Source organism: Leptinotarsa decemlineata, unplaced genomic scaffold, assembly GCF_025532065.1.
Source record: "Leptinotarsa decemlineata unplaced genomic scaffold, Ldec_3_MD MMD2_tig00000035_RagTag_RagTag, whole genome shotgun sequence".
NCBI classification, from domain to species: domain Eukaryota; kingdom Metazoa; phylum Arthropoda; class Insecta; order Coleoptera; family Chrysomelidae; genus Leptinotarsa; species Leptinotarsa decemlineata.
The window spans coordinates 13,836,345-13,852,390 of NW_027412540.1; the positions used below are offsets into that span (position 1 = coordinate 13,836,345).

At 36.1% G+C, this 16,046-nt stretch overlaps 1 long non-coding RNA gene across 1 annotated transcript in view; it reads left to right on the top strand.

The window, feature by feature from the left end:
- The window catches only part of LOC111512541 (uncharacterized), a 22,920-nt gene extending 12,881 nt beyond the window's left edge, over positions 1–10,039 (top strand). Inside the window, exon 2 of the long non-coding RNA XR_012464699.1 lies at positions 9,701–10,039. This is a non-coding gene — a long non-coding RNA (uncharacterized lncRNA). The remainder of the gene's footprint in view (positions 1–9,700) is intronic.
- Positions 10,040–16,046: the final 6,007 nt, after the last annotated feature.

Sequence of the window (16,046 nt, forward strand, 5' to 3'; positions counted from 1 at the left end):
ATATATATAAGAGAAATGCGAAATATTGTTGGGGATACAGTCAAATTACTGGGCTGTTGTTTAAAGAATACTCTTTGTTGTATGGTCGAGCTTTCGAGAATGTTCATTTCCTTTATCAAGAGATCTACAAGAAATTTAAAAACATTGCAGCAAAATTGTAAAACAAATAGATAAAAAATGTACTTACTAACTTCAGGTTATAGTAAAAAGTCAGACGTGACAATGAGAAAAACAAAGAAAAACAAAAACAACATGTAGAAAAGTGTCGCACATTCAATTTTAGAGTTTCAGAGAAAAAGTACAAAAAACTTATTTTATTTAAACATTTAAAAATTTTGAGATTATTTTACTGGCCATGCTTGGCACTTACTCGGTAGCGTGGTAGCAACCATAAAGAGAGAGGAAAGAGGAAATATTCAAAATTTGATAATTGACATTATGAAAAGACATTTGAAGTTTGATGATTTGACAGTAAAACAACAAAACAGGATTACCAAAAGGCACACCAACACCATGGCTGACACAAACAAAATCAAAAGTATCTGAATCTGGGTACAGTGCTGCCAAACACTCACAAATAAAGTGAATGGTTTTTTTGACAGACTCAGCACTGCGCCCAAAACCAAACACTATATGTTGCTTGGGGAACCTGGAGGAATTAGTTTCAATTTTAAAATGTAATTATAAATATTGCTGAGTTTGTTGAGTTGAGTCTTTTTGTTCACGTTATTGGTATTCCTTTGATAAAAACATTTCTTCAAACAACCATTTTTGTAAATTGCTTTCAGTAAACAAAACTTTAACTTCGGTGTAGTTCATTGTGTGTTTAGTGCTGATGACATGCTCTGCAAGTGCACAGGTGGTTTTGTTTGTGTTACAATCACTTTTATGTGGCGTTATGCGTCACATATACATATACATACATATACATATTATTATCGTATATATAATAATAATTTAAAGACATTCTCTAGTATATTCATTTTAGTATCAACATTGTACCCGTGCGGAGCCGGGGCGGTTTGCTAATGTCATCGTGTCCCATTTTTACACCTACAATTCGATTTTGGAGCACCTTCAATTCGATTTGAGCACTGAGCAATTTCAACACTTCAGGAGAATTTGATCTAGTAGAGACATCGTTGACGATGAAAAAAAAGAATTTTCTTTTAAATGCCCGAGGATATAAGCTCAAAGTATTGAACGGTCATTTTCTTCATTATTTGAAATGTTATATGAGAAAAACCGAAATATAACATATATATTTATATATATATATATATATATATATATATATATATATATATATATATATATATATATATATATATATATATCGTTTCGACAAAATCTCATTTGTCATTATCAAGGTGTGCTGTTACGTGTTCAGAAATTTGTTGACCTTGCTCAACTCACTTCTTACTATAATGGTAAAATGGTATTCGTTATGTGTTCAGAAATAGATTAGTCCATAAACCCTCTACTACCTACTATTTAAACGTTGTTGAGTTTTACCTGCGTTCTTCTTCTTCTTAGTTGACCTCATCTCCCGTTAAGGTATTGAATATGAAATCTGAAGTTTTCACGGATAGGAATATGCTGAACTGGTTTTTTCGGGTATTTGATCCGTGTATGTGATATTATCTCTAATTTCACCGACGTTTCGACAAAATCTCATTTGTCATTATCAAGGCGTGCTGTTACGTGTAACAGCACGTAAACACGTAACACGTGAAATTAGAGATAATATCACATACACGGATCAAATACCCGAAAAAACCAGTTCAGCATATTCCTATCCGTGAAAACTTCAGATTTCATATTCAATACCTTAACGGGGAGATGAGGTCAACTAAGAAGAAGAAGAACGCAGGTAAAACTCAACAACGTTTAAATAGTAGGTAGTAGAGGGTTTATGGACTAATCTATTTCTGAACACATAACGAATACCATTTTACCATTATAGTAAGAAGTGAGTTGAGCAAGGTCAACAAATTTCTGAACACGTAACAGCACACCTTGATAATGACAAATGAGATTTTGTCGAAACGTCGGTGAAATTAGAGATAATATCACATACACGGATCAAATACCCGAAAAAACCAGTTCAGCATATTCCTATCCGTGAAAACTTCAGATTTCATATATATATATATTATATATATATATATATATATATATATATATATATATATATATATATATATTTTGAGTGATGCAACTAATTTTCCTTTATTTTCAGTATTTCAATATTAAATTTTACAAAAAGGATTTGAAGCTTTATATCTTCTATTAATTTTCCGCGAGCGCTTTCGACAGTTGGTAGTCCTGTCATCTTCTTGGCACTCCTCAAACTGAACTTGTTATCCTGTCGTCTGCCTCTTTATACGGTCAGAGCGTCCTAACTCAGGTATTTATTTAGGTAAATTTGCCTGTATTTGTACTGTATCAGGTACTCTCTTTGTGTTGGATCTTCTCTAGGAATGTGTGTGGTTTTGTTTAATATATTGAATGTGTGTTGTTGTGTTTTGATTTGTACTTGTTCCTCGATCACCGATTTATGACTGTTAAATTTATGGATGTTCAAGTTTTCCCAAATGTCCATGCATGGACATTTGGGAAAACAACAACAAACTCGAAATATTCAAATAACACCAAGAAATCGATTCCATATCATACAGGGTGTGCTAAAATTACTATTATTTCCATTGTGAATAAAAGTAGTCAAAAGTTCATTATTTCAAATGTATCCTGAACGATGAACGAGAGGAAGTTTGTGAGATTACAAAATAATTTCCTTAACTATGGCTCCATGTTAAAAGCGCCTTCAACATTACCAAAACCTGTTACATCAAATGAGAAAATGGTTATTTTAATATTTCGAGTTTATCCAAACTATCATCAAAATATCAACTTTTCATGAATTGAGAGTACTGATGTACTTAATTTCAATTAAGGCTATGTTTTGGACTATATTTAGCACAATTTATTTTTTATCTCGAAAACAGATAGAGATAGGTGTAGGACATAATCAACAAAAACGTATTAAAATACTAGAGCGATTCCAAAAATGTATCAATATACGGGGTGTTCCATTTAAAAATATATAATTGCTAGGACTTTTTGATAGAAGTGGCAACGCCGCAATGCTGAAAATATTTCAGATCGATAGAACAGGTAAGGAAATGTGAGAGGTGAAATTTTCAGAAAAATCATGCTTTGCGTTTTCCAGAAACGTCTAACCTACCATTGACTGTGAGTCATGCTATATATATAAGAGAAATGCGAAATATTGTTGGGGATACAGTCAAATTACTGGGCTGTTGTTTAAAGAATACTCTTTGTTGTATGGTCGAGCTTTCGAGAATGTTCATTTCCTTTATCAAGAGATCTACAAGAAATTTAAAAACATTGCAGCAAAATTGTAAAACAAATAGATAAAAAATGTACTTACTAACTTCAGGTTATAGTAAAAAGTCAGACGTGACAATGAGAAAAACAAAGAAAAACAAAAACAACATGTAGAAAAGTGTCGCACATTCAATTTTAGAGTTTCAGAGAAAAAGTACAAAAAACTTATTTTATTTAAACATTTAAAAATTTTGAGATTATTTTACTGGCCATGCTTGGCACTTACTCGGTAGCGTGGTAGCAACCATAAAGAGAGAGGAAAGAGGAAATATTCAAAATTTGATAATTGACATTATGAAAAGACATTTGAAGTTTGATGATTTGACAGTAAAACAACAAAACAGGATTACCAAAAGGCACACCAACACCATGGCTGACACAAACAAAATCAAAAGTATCTGAATCTGGGTACAGTGCTGCCAAACACTCACAAATAAAGTGAATGGTTTTTTTGACAGACTCAGCACTGCGCCCAAAACCAAACACTATATGTTGCTTGGGGAACCTGGAGGAATTAGTTTCAATTTTAAAATGTAATTATAAATATTGCTGAGTTTGTTGAGTTGAGTCTTTTTGTTCACGTTATTGGTATTCCTTTTGATAAAAACATTTCTTCAAACAACCATTTTTGTAAATTGCTTTCAGTAAACAAAACTTTAACTTCGGTGTAGTTCATTGTGTGTTTAGTGCTGATGACATGCTCTGCAAGTGCACAGGTGGTTTTGTTTGTGTTACAATCACTTTTATGTGGCGTTATGCGTCACATATACATATACATACATATACATATTATTATCGTATATATAATAATAATTTAAAGACATTCTCTAGTATATTCATTTTAGTATCAACATTGTACCCGTGCGGAGCCGGGGCGGTTTGCTAATGTCATCGTGTCCCACTTTTTACACCTATCAATTCGATTTTGGAGCACCTTCAATTTTCAGAACTGAGCAGGAGAACATCTTCAAGAAATTTGATCTAGTAGAGACATCGTTGACGATGAAAAAAAAGAATTTTCTTTTAAATGCCCGAGGATATAAGCTCAAAGTATTGAACGGTCATTTTCTTCATTATTTGAAATGTTATATGAGAAAAAACCGAAATATAACATATATATTTATATATATATATATATATATATATATATATATATATATATATATATATATATATATATATATATATATATCGTTTCGACAAAATCTCATTTGTCATTATCAAGGTGTGCTGTTACGTGTTCAGAAATTTGTTGACCTTGCTCAACTCACTTCTTACTATAATGGTAAAATGGTATTCGTTATGTGTTCAGAAATAGATTAGTCCATAAACCCTCTACTACCTACTATTTAAACGTTGTTGAGTTTTACCTGCGTTCTTCTTCTTCTTAGTTGACCTCATCTCCCCGTTAAGGTATTGAATATGAAATCTGAAGTTTTCACGGATAGGAATATGCTGAACTGGTTTTTTCGGGTATTTGATCCGTGTATGTGATATTATCTCTAATTTCACCGACGTTTCGACAAAATCTCATTTGTCATTATCAAGGCGTGCTGTTACGTGTAACAGCACGTAAACACGTAACACGTGAAATTAGAGATAATATCACATACACGGATCAAATACCCGAAAAAAACCAGTTCAGCATATTCCTATCCGTGAAAACTTCAGATTTCATATTCAATACCTTAACGGGGAGATGAGGTCAACTAAGAAGAAGAAGAACGCAGGTAAAACTCAACAACGTTTAAATAGTAGGTAGTAGAGGGTTTATGGACTAATCTATTTCTGAACACATAACGAATACCATTTTACCATTATAGTAAGAAGTGAGTTGAGCAAGGTCAACAAATTTCTGAACACGTAACAGCACACCTTGATAATGACAAATGAGATTTTGTCGAAACGTCGGTGAAATTAGAGATAATATCACATACACGGATCAAATACCCGAAAAAACCAGTTCAGCATATTCCTGGAGTTTCTGGAAAACGCAAATCATGCTTTGCGTTTTCCAGAAACGTCTAACCTACCATTGACTGTGAGTCATGCTATATATATAAGAGAAATGCGAAATATTGTTGGGGATACAGTCAAATTACTGGGCTGTTGTTTAAAGAATACTCTTTGTTGTATGGTCGAGCTTTCGAGAATGTTCATTTCCTTTATCAAGAGATCTACAAGAAATTTAAAAACATTGCAGCAAAATTGTAAAACAAATAGATAAAAAATGTACTTACTAACTTCAGGTTATAGTAAAAAGTCAGACGTGACAATGAGAAAAAACAAAGAAAAACAAAAACAACATGTAGAAAAGTGTCGCACATTCAATTTTAGAGTTTCAGAGAAAAAGTACAAAAAACTTATTTTATTTAAACATTTAAAAATTTTGAGATTATTTTACTGGCCATGCTTGGCACTTACTCGGTAGTGGTGGTAGCAACCATAAAGAGAGAGGAAAGAGGAAATATTCAAAATTTGATAATTGACATTATGAAAAGACATTTGAAGTTTGATGATTTGACAGTAAAACAACAAAACAGGATTACCAAAAGGCACACCAACACCATGGCTGACACAAACAAAATCAAAAGTATCTGAATCTGGGTACAGTGCTGCCAAACACTCACAAATAAAGTGAATGGTTTTTTTGACAGACTCAGCACTGCGCCCAAAACCCAAACACTATATGTTGCTTGGGGAACCTGGAGGAATTAGTTCCAATTTTAAAATGTAATTATAAATATTGCTGAGTTTGTTGAGTTGAGTCTTTTTGTTCACGTTATTGGTATTCCTTTTGATAAAAACATTTCTTCAAACAACCATTTTTGTAAATTGCTTTCAGTACACAAAACTTTAACTTCGGTGTAGTTCATTGTGTGTTTAGTGCTGATGACATGCTCTGCAAGTGCACAGGTGGTTTTGTTTGTGTTACAATCACTTTTATGTGGCGTTATGCGTCACATATACATATATGATAATAATAATATTTATTCACACAAGAAAAATAATTGCAGAGTATAATTTAACAAATGCAGCATTATTGTGAATAAACAAGAATATACCACGGAAGCAGTAAGTGCTGCTTGTATGTGGGCGTATACCCCATGAGTATATACAAACAAATTATTCAAGAGTACTATACTAAAACTACTAACAATAAAATCAAGTATTCCAAAAACACTTTATTGTGAGATTTTCACTAAATTGTTTTACAAAAACGCAACACGTGTTTCGCCATACAATGGCTTCATCTGGCGTGTCTTTCAACTTGAAAGACACGCCAGATGAAGCCATTGTATGGCGAAACACGTGTTGCGTTTTTGTAAAACAATTTAGTGAAAATCTCACAATAAAGTGTTTTTGGAATACGTTAGTTATGGATTTTCATCAAGTATCGGCCGATTCCATCATATAATAAAATCAAGTATAAAATCAAGTGAGAGGTAAAATATTAAAATTGGAATATATCATGATTAATTTTGCTGGTGTTTTGTGAAGATTCAAGTGTTTTTTTTGATTGTTCTAGAAATGTGAAAAAAAACCGTATACAGGGTGTTCCAGATTGAGTCGGCACCATTGCCAACTCCGTTATTATTGATGCTACGAATACGGTTAAATGAGCAAACTAATAGCATTTTAATGGCCTTCTCTATGCCAAAAACAAGAAGAAATAACAGTCACGTTTTCAGAATATTTCATAAAATTATTTTTTAAATGGAATACCATATATTTTATCATGCATTTCGATTTGTAATAACATTCTCAACAGTAAAGCTTATATCACTTTTTTTCCTAAAGTTGAAAATGAGCGACTTATATGGAATTATTAATTTATTTCAATAGTACAAAAATATTCTTTGTTTTGGCGAATAAAGAAGACCTATATAATATCGAGTGAATATTCAAAAACTCCATGTATCATCTGGTGACGTTTTGAAGACTCTATCCATTTTCTTTATCCAACCTATTTAAATCAAAACATTTTAATTTGTAGTTATGATTCGTCTTTTGATGTAAATAGATTTGATATTATTATTATCATTGACACTGATAATATGAAATTGATCGTCGGTACGATAATGAAGATGGATAAAATATTCGAAACATCACCAGATAAGTATACAAATAGAATAGATTTTCGCGGTTAGAAATTTGAGCATGTGATTTCGAGTTGAACCGCCTTCAAAATTTTACGTTGTTCGACGTTTCGGCTTCGACTTTGACATTTTCAGGAAGTAGAAAAGTGTGGCTGCACTGAGAAATACACTTTTTATATTCGTTTTGGTTTGAAAATGAAGATTCATATTTCTTATTGGATTTTATAGTTGATTCATAAACAATTTTATAGATTTAATGGGAATACTTACTTCGAATAAGACATTGCGATAATTTCAATCCGATAAAAGTCTACAGGGATTCGTTAAGTGATTCTGCACTGGATGAATCAGTTTCATTAGGATTGATGAGAACTGGAATAATTTTTTCTGATAATGAGTCTATGCGATCATCCAGATCCCACATCTCTGCTTCGATTCTGATTGTTTTGTGAATACATTTTTCCCAAGCTTTTTGGTCGACTGTTTCCAGAGCACTGTATTGGTTTATTTCTTCACTTCACACAGCTTGAAGGTGTTATTATTCCTTGCGATGAATCCTTTAACTTGAGCCCAAACCATCTCTATTGGATTCAATTCACAGTGATAAGGCGGCAACCGAAGAACCGACTTTCTTTTAGTCTTCGCCATCTCATCGGTGACATACCTGACGAATTTTAACTTATGACGTATAGCCAAGTTGAGGAGCTCCGCTTTTAACAGTCGATTCATAAGGAATAGCTTTCATTTGTAACCACTCAGTAATATCTGCTTTCTTCCAATACGACGTCGGCCGCTTCTCGACTCGTCCACTGTAGTAACTTGCGTTATCCATTACTATTACGTATCCCTGCGGAAGTTTCACAAGTATGTTTTTAAACCATTCTTCGAATACGGTGGCATCCATTTCTTGATAATAATTCCCATTTTTCTTCGATTCAAACACCATCAATCCATCTTTCACAAATCCTTCACTGCTACCTATGTGGGTGATGATAAGACGCCATAAAGACTTTTCTTCCACTTTTGATGTTCTGATCTTGCCAAACCTTCGAGACGGTATGACCCTTATTGACCATGTTTCATCCAAATAAAAAATAGATTTACCTAGTGCTCTGGCTTTCTTTATTTCTCTTAAATAGGTCATACTCGCGCATTTTTGCACTACTTCCTCCTTACTTTTTATTTCGAGCAGATATTGTATTCTTAAAGAATTATATACATTTATAACAATTGTTTTTTCATTTATATTAAATGGTGACAATTTAGGACGCTTCACGATTCCCGAACAACTAGCTTCCATGTTGTATAGCTGTTTATTCAACGCGCTCTCGAAGTAAACTGAAGAATATCACGAATAACTCCGCTAAAAAGCCAAGTCGATCTTATTGATGGGTGCGATGTGTCTGTTGACTGTATAATCCAAAGGAATATCTATTTATACCGCCTTCCAAAAAACATTGTTTTTTAAATCCCCTTCAACTAAACACCTATTTGTTGGAGAATGTCTTGGTTACTACTGGACATATTTTAACATTTGTCATAGTAGATTTGTTATTTTGTTTATTATGAATAATATTTTTCAAGAATTAATAGCTCAGCGGTGTCAAGTGAGTGGTGCGACATAATGATTACGGGTTTCACGGTTCAAATCATAGGGCTATTCTTTTTTTTTACTGTTAGCAACAAAATATTGTCATTCGTATCATTACCAAAATTGGGTGTTTGTATAATCATGAGGTTTCATTTGCCAAAACAAAGAAATTTTTTATACTAGCGAGATCAATAAATATTTCCACATGAGTCGCTCACTTTAAACTTTGTGAATAAAGATGATATGAACAAGAGAATGTTGAGAAGGCCATTGAAAATGCTACTAGTTTGCCCATTCAACCGTATTCGTAGCATCAATAATAACGGAGTTGGCAACGGTGCCGACTTAATTTGAAACATCTTGTATAAATCTATTTGAAGAATGTATAGTTTCAGACAGTTCATGTCATCTATCAGTTTTCAATTTTCTGAATTCACTACCATTTTGTAATCAATGCCAACATTATCTGCTGACGAGTTATTTTCAATAGAGATCACCATCATAAAGTGTACCATTCATTCACATCCTTAGAAACTTTGAAGAAAAGTACATGATTGATGTGAGAAATAACTATTCAATATCCTTTCTTTTGTTTCAGATTTATCCTATCAATACAATCCTGCACAGATGTGAAAATACTGGATGCTGCGGGAAGTTCAACGAAAGATGCAAAGCTATGAATGATGATGATGTTGATTTGACTTTTATGAGTGTTCGTAGTAGTTCAGTTGAGTTCTTCCACATATCTGCCACAAATCACACGTTATGCGGGTGTCAAAAAATTAGCGAAAACAATATTAAATAATTATAGACTGTTATTAATTATGTGATAATGCTCAAAATGTGATATTATTAATTAATTATTTATTGATATTTTATTCTCTAGACTGTGTTTGTAAGTGAGGTAGAAATAAATGTGAAAATATTTGTCTTGGAATCTTCATTCATGATTATGCAGACATGGGAACTTCGAGATGATTTCGATATATGGGGTTAAACGCCTAGAAAATCATATTTATGATTGTAGTGATCTTATTATAGGAAAATGAGGTATGGAACATAGAAAACTTATTCAACTGTGTGAAATTATAAGAACTCACCTCCGATTACCGATTTCCTAATAATCGCGAGACGTTGACTTCTTTTACCACAAAAAAAAGGCTGATATCTAAAATCCTCCGTAGAGACAAATCGACAGTTGATAATATAATCCAACGAATTATTCGACCAAATATCACTGTCGAAAAGAACACTGATCAATTAAAACCGCCTAAAGCGTAAAATATTCAATCAACAAAATTTAGCGTTCAAGACATTCGAGCCATTTTCTGAATAAAAAAAAAATTCTCCAATCCCTTTTTTGTACCCGATAGTTCCTATCGCTACAAATAAAAGGTTTCCTCGTTTCATCGATGATGGCAGCAGCTCTCGTATGCGATATGAAAGATAATTGAAATGTATTCCTGGTTGCCTACCTTTTGGGAGTTTTCTAAAATTTTACGGATAACGTAACAATATATATATATATATATATATATATATATATATATATATATATATATGCCGTAGATTTTTTTTAAATGGTCAATATTATGCGAAGCAAACCTCGGAACAGTATGTACAAGACAAGGTTACTATTCATATATTCCTATGTTCATTCCTGTATGTTCATATGTTCCTTATTCATATGTTCCTCATTTCTTTATATGCTTTCCAATCTGCTATGACTTTGGTTTTCTGGAATTCAGAGGATGCTTTGCGTTTCATCATTATCTTGATGGTATCAGTTATCCAGGGAACCATTGTTTAATGATCGTACTTTTTTCAACGGCGCATGTACTTTGAATAGTAGCAGAAGATAGTCATCAATAGTTGAATATGCCACGGCATATTCAAAATATATTCCCGAAAGTTTTCTTAATTAAATTTTTATATCTCTATACTTATCTGGAGTAATGTGGTGGTGCTCCATCTTGTTGGAATACAATATACATATCGAATTCATTAGGATTCGCTTCACCGATTTCAGTGATGAGAGTATCAATAGCAGTTTCCAGCATATTCAAATACAGATATATGGAACACCGCGCCACTGTTGCAGGACCCTGTATAACAAAAACGCGTCGAAAGAAAATTCAACGAAAAAATAAACCAACTCCTCAAAGTTCCAAAACACCTTTGAAGAACTCGTCTAGAGCTTCTTTATCAACAAAAAGTATTTCCAAGTTTTTTTCGGATGTTAATAACTTGTTTGGTAATTCGTGGTAATTCGTATTTTTATTCTTGTACATACATCAGCTTGAGCTAATGCGCTTATGTTAGCAAATGACTCGTTTTTGATAGGTACAAATAGTATTAGATAGACAGTTTTATAGAAAAAAAAAAAGAAAAATAGAACTGAAATTGTATTTCTAAAAGAGTTTGGCAAATTTCATTCCACTGAAAATTCAATAATATTTCGTATGCAGTAGTTTAATCTGTTCAAAGTTTTTTCTTAAAAATTAGTGCATTATTCTTTAAAGTTTCCTTCTTAAATTTTGATCAATAAATAGAGGTCCTACAATATGGTTTCCCAATATTTCTGCCCAAACGGTAATTTTTTCTGGATATTGAGTATGTGTTTCCCGAAAAACGTGAGGGTTGGTGTCCAATAACGGCAATTTTGTCTGTGAACATTGCCGTTTGAAAAAAATGTACATTGGTCACTAAAACAAATATTGTGGAGATAGGTAGGATGCCTCGCAATAGTTTTCGTCAAGATTTCGCAGAATTCTGTTCTTCGATCAGGATCATCAGATTTGTTTACTGCCAGTCTTCAAGCATAGCCCACTGACTAATAAGAAAGCCTGAACAGTCTACATATTCCGTCGCGAATGTTTTGAAGAGGAATAAGTATCACTGACTAATAAGAAAGTTTTTTTTCCTCATTCAGAGGAATCGGGCAAATTACGGATATGCATTTGGTTAGTACCTCGTCCACTAGATGGAGTGACATTTTGTTGTTCGCTCCAACTTAGGAAGAGGAATAAAATACTCTGAAAGAATTCCGATTTTCAATACGCCGTAGGGGGCGTTGCGCTACTAGTAAAAACAGATCTAGCGCAAAACGAAGAAAGAAGACCAGAAATTCAAATCGGAGAAGCAGTAGCGGTCAGAGTCAATGTGAGACGCTACGAGCAGCTGAAAATATCATCGGTATACCTACCTCCGCAAGGTAGAAAAATAGAAAGAACCGATATGGCAGAATTATTCCCAGATCACCATCCCACAGTGGCCATCGGCGACTTCAACGCAAAGTCGCCAGACTGGAACTGCAGATTTGCAAACACAAGAGGCAGAGATATAGTAAGATTACTAGAAGAATTTGAGGACATCGAGGTGGTAGCATCAAACAGCCCAACGTACTACCCGCAAGCAAACGCAGTCCCAAGCACTCTTGACATCGCGTCAATACTACGTCGATACTACGGAGATGGAAGTACTAGATGAAGGTTCGTCAGACCACAACCCCATCCTATTCACAATAGGAAGGGGAGAAGTGGAAACAGACAACCCAACAAAGCGAATCATAGACTGGACAAGATTCCAGCGAGCCATACACGACGCGCTGGGTGAGATACCACGCATCGAGACAAAAACAGATCTGGAGAACGCCACTGACCAGCTTCAGCAGGCGATCATACAAACAACGGAAAGAAGCGCGAGGGAAGTCCCAGCCACGCGCTATAACTTCCAAGAGCACCTTCCACCAGAAACGATGGAACTAATCAGAATAAGAAGACGCCTGAAAAGACAGTACCGAAGAACACGTGCACCGATGGACAAAAGGTGCATGCAGAGAGCAAACAGGATACTGAAAGAAGAGCTGAAAGCGATCCGAGAAAGACAGTGGACCACCCGTCTGGAAGAACTGAGCACAGAAGACAGATCTGCGTGGCAAATGCAGAAAAAACTCAGAAACGGACCTCGACAACCCTGCCCACCAATACATGGCGAGCAAGGAATTGTCTACACTGACCATGAGAAGGCGGAAGCATTCGCGGACAACTTCGAAAGGCAGTGCAAAGAGAATGACGTCCCGTTCACAGACGAGGTAGAAGAAATAGAAAACCAGGTGGAAAGAACGGTACGGAGGCTCAACCGACGGACAGATATTGCGCAACCCCTGGCCCCGACATCGCCTGAGGAAGTGAAGGACATTCTGAGACACCTTATCACTCGGAAAGCACCAGGCCCAGATAATATAACAAATCGAGCACTGAAAGTGCTGCCACGGAAGGGTATAGCAGCCATAACCAACATCATAAATGTTATACTCAGACTGCAACACTTCCCGTACCAGTTCAAAGAGGCAACGGTAATCCACATACCAAAGCCCAAGAAGAACCACCTGTTTCCAGCGAACCACCGGCCAATAAGCTTACTGCCATTCGTGAGCAAAGTGGCGGAACGCGTCATCCTGAAGAGACTAGAAGAACAAACCAAAGAGTTAGGGATCCTCCCCGACGAACAATTCGGTTTTAGATCAGAACACTCAACAGAGCTACAAGTCCTGAGGGTAGTGGAATTTGCGACAGAAGGCTTCAACCTTGGCAAAGGACACAACACCGGAGCTATCTTCTTAGACGCCTCCAAGGCGTTCGACAGAGTTTGGCACGACGGGCTACTAGCCAAGATGAGCGACTTCGGATACTCCAAACCAATGGTAAGATTAATTTAGTCTTTTCTAGCTGACAGGCGATGCCGCTGCAAAGTAGGAGACGAATTATCAACAGTTCGACTACTGGAGGCAGGAGTCCCGCAAGGTGCAGTCCTTTCACCACACCTCTACTCCGTATACACGGCAGACGTGCCCAAGCCAGAGAACAACTTTAACAAGTTGGCACTCTACGCGGACGACACGGCCCTGCTGGCGAGATCTAGGAGCCAAGCACTCGTTACGAGATACCTACAACAACAGGCAGACAGATTAGAGAAGTGGGCTAACCTGTGGAAGATCAGTATCAACCCCGACAAGAGTCAGGCGATACTGTTCACCCGCAGGTTCGTACAACCGGAAGGCAACGTCATCTTCAACGGACAAGAGATTCCGTGGACAAACAAAGCGACATATCTCGGGGTTATCCTAGACAAGAAGCTAACATTCCAGGACCACGTACAGCAGAGAATAGGAACGGCCAAGCAGGCCAGAAGACGCCTGGCGCCGATCATAGGAAGAAGTAGCAACATGGCACTGAAAGTCAAGCTACTGATGATCAGAACGATCCTAATGCCAATAATACTGTATGCATGCACTGCCTCGGGCCAGTGTGCGCAGACATACAGAAAGAAGATCCAAGCATTTATGAATACGAGCGTAAGGGCTGCCGTAAATGCACCTTACTATGTTCCAAACAGATACATATACAGAGATCTAGACCTGGACACGCAATATGTGGACGTGTATATGAGAGAACATGCAGAAAGCACGTTCGATAGAATCAGATTGCACTTAAATCCAGCGTTTCGCGATCTACACGAGGCGTTGAACATGGATGACCCCAGGTTCCGAGAAAGGGACAAACATCCAAGGCCGACTAAACAGAATCAGAGACCGCCCCCACGAGTCGCCGTCAGGCGGCTCCGGCAAGTATAACATTTTAAAGTGTATTAACCATATATTCTCTTTCAGGAAAACCGCGACTCACTTTCAAATCGCATTCTCTCAGCTTCACTGAGAAACGCCCGTCAATCACAATTATGGCCGCCGTTAGTTTTGGGGGCCCCCATGCAAAAATTCAGTTAGGAATACCGCGACAAACAAGAGCCAAATAAAAACTTTAAACGAGAAGTTAGATAGGGAAATAAAAGCACCTAAAGGCTGGTTTCCAACCAAAAGAGGTTAGATATCAATCTTGCTGAAGTGCCAGCAGCTGGATTGAGGACCGTTTCCTTAAGAAACGGGGGTGGAAGGAAAGGGTCGCCAGGTCCAAACCTGCGGAAGCGATTCCGTAAGGAGGGAGCTTGCGACCTGGGCACACAACCCGGGAGGAGCATGGGGGGGGCCATTTCCAATTATGCAATATCATTGACTTTAGGTCGATGATGGCCACTATCTTGCACTGTTGAGTGGCTAATGAGCCCGAAACCGGTCTGCAAGTGTGCCCGTTCCAAAATTGAAGGTCGACTCTTTCAGTTGCATTGCCAATTGCATATGCAGGAAGTTTTCTGTGAAGATTCCTGCATATGTCGGATATAATCCAACGCCCTTCCTGGTATTAGCCAGGTGAGTAGTTGTTTTCTGATAGGCTTCACTCCATTTAACCTACTGTGTAGGTATATTCGAGACTGGCTTGAACGTTCAAAGTTCATTTCTTTAGATTTGTTTAGGATTTACTATCATCTCACCAAATATTTGTACTTTCTGTTCTTCCGGAATGGACGGATGAACTGGGGGCTTTTTGTTATGTATACGTTATGTTATGTTACGTGTCGCACTGTAAATACAAATTGCTTCAATTTTTTCTCCTTATGGACGAGAATTAACCATTTTAGAGATTGTTGACGTGGTACCTTTCTACAAGTGAAACCGAAAACTAATTGCGAATATAAAAAAAATCTGTTTGAAAAATCTGTTTTTCCGTTAACCAGCTGTCGCACCCCTTCGAACGACAATTTTAGAAGTCGAAACTTGTGCGAGCTAAGGATTAACGAGGTCTTACCTTTTAACGTGTGATTCCTAACACGGTATATTGTAATTGAACAATGATGTTCATTATTGTACTGACATGTTTTGTCGTTTGTATAAACAAAAAGTAACTCGGGGTTGTTGGAATTGCCATATGGCAGATAAAAAGGAATATTCCTAGAAATATCTTCAGGAAATTATTAAATGTTTCGCCATTTTGTTGTAGGTGAAGAAATTTAAATGTTCATATTCTAGGGTTGTGAAGTATTCATCAGGA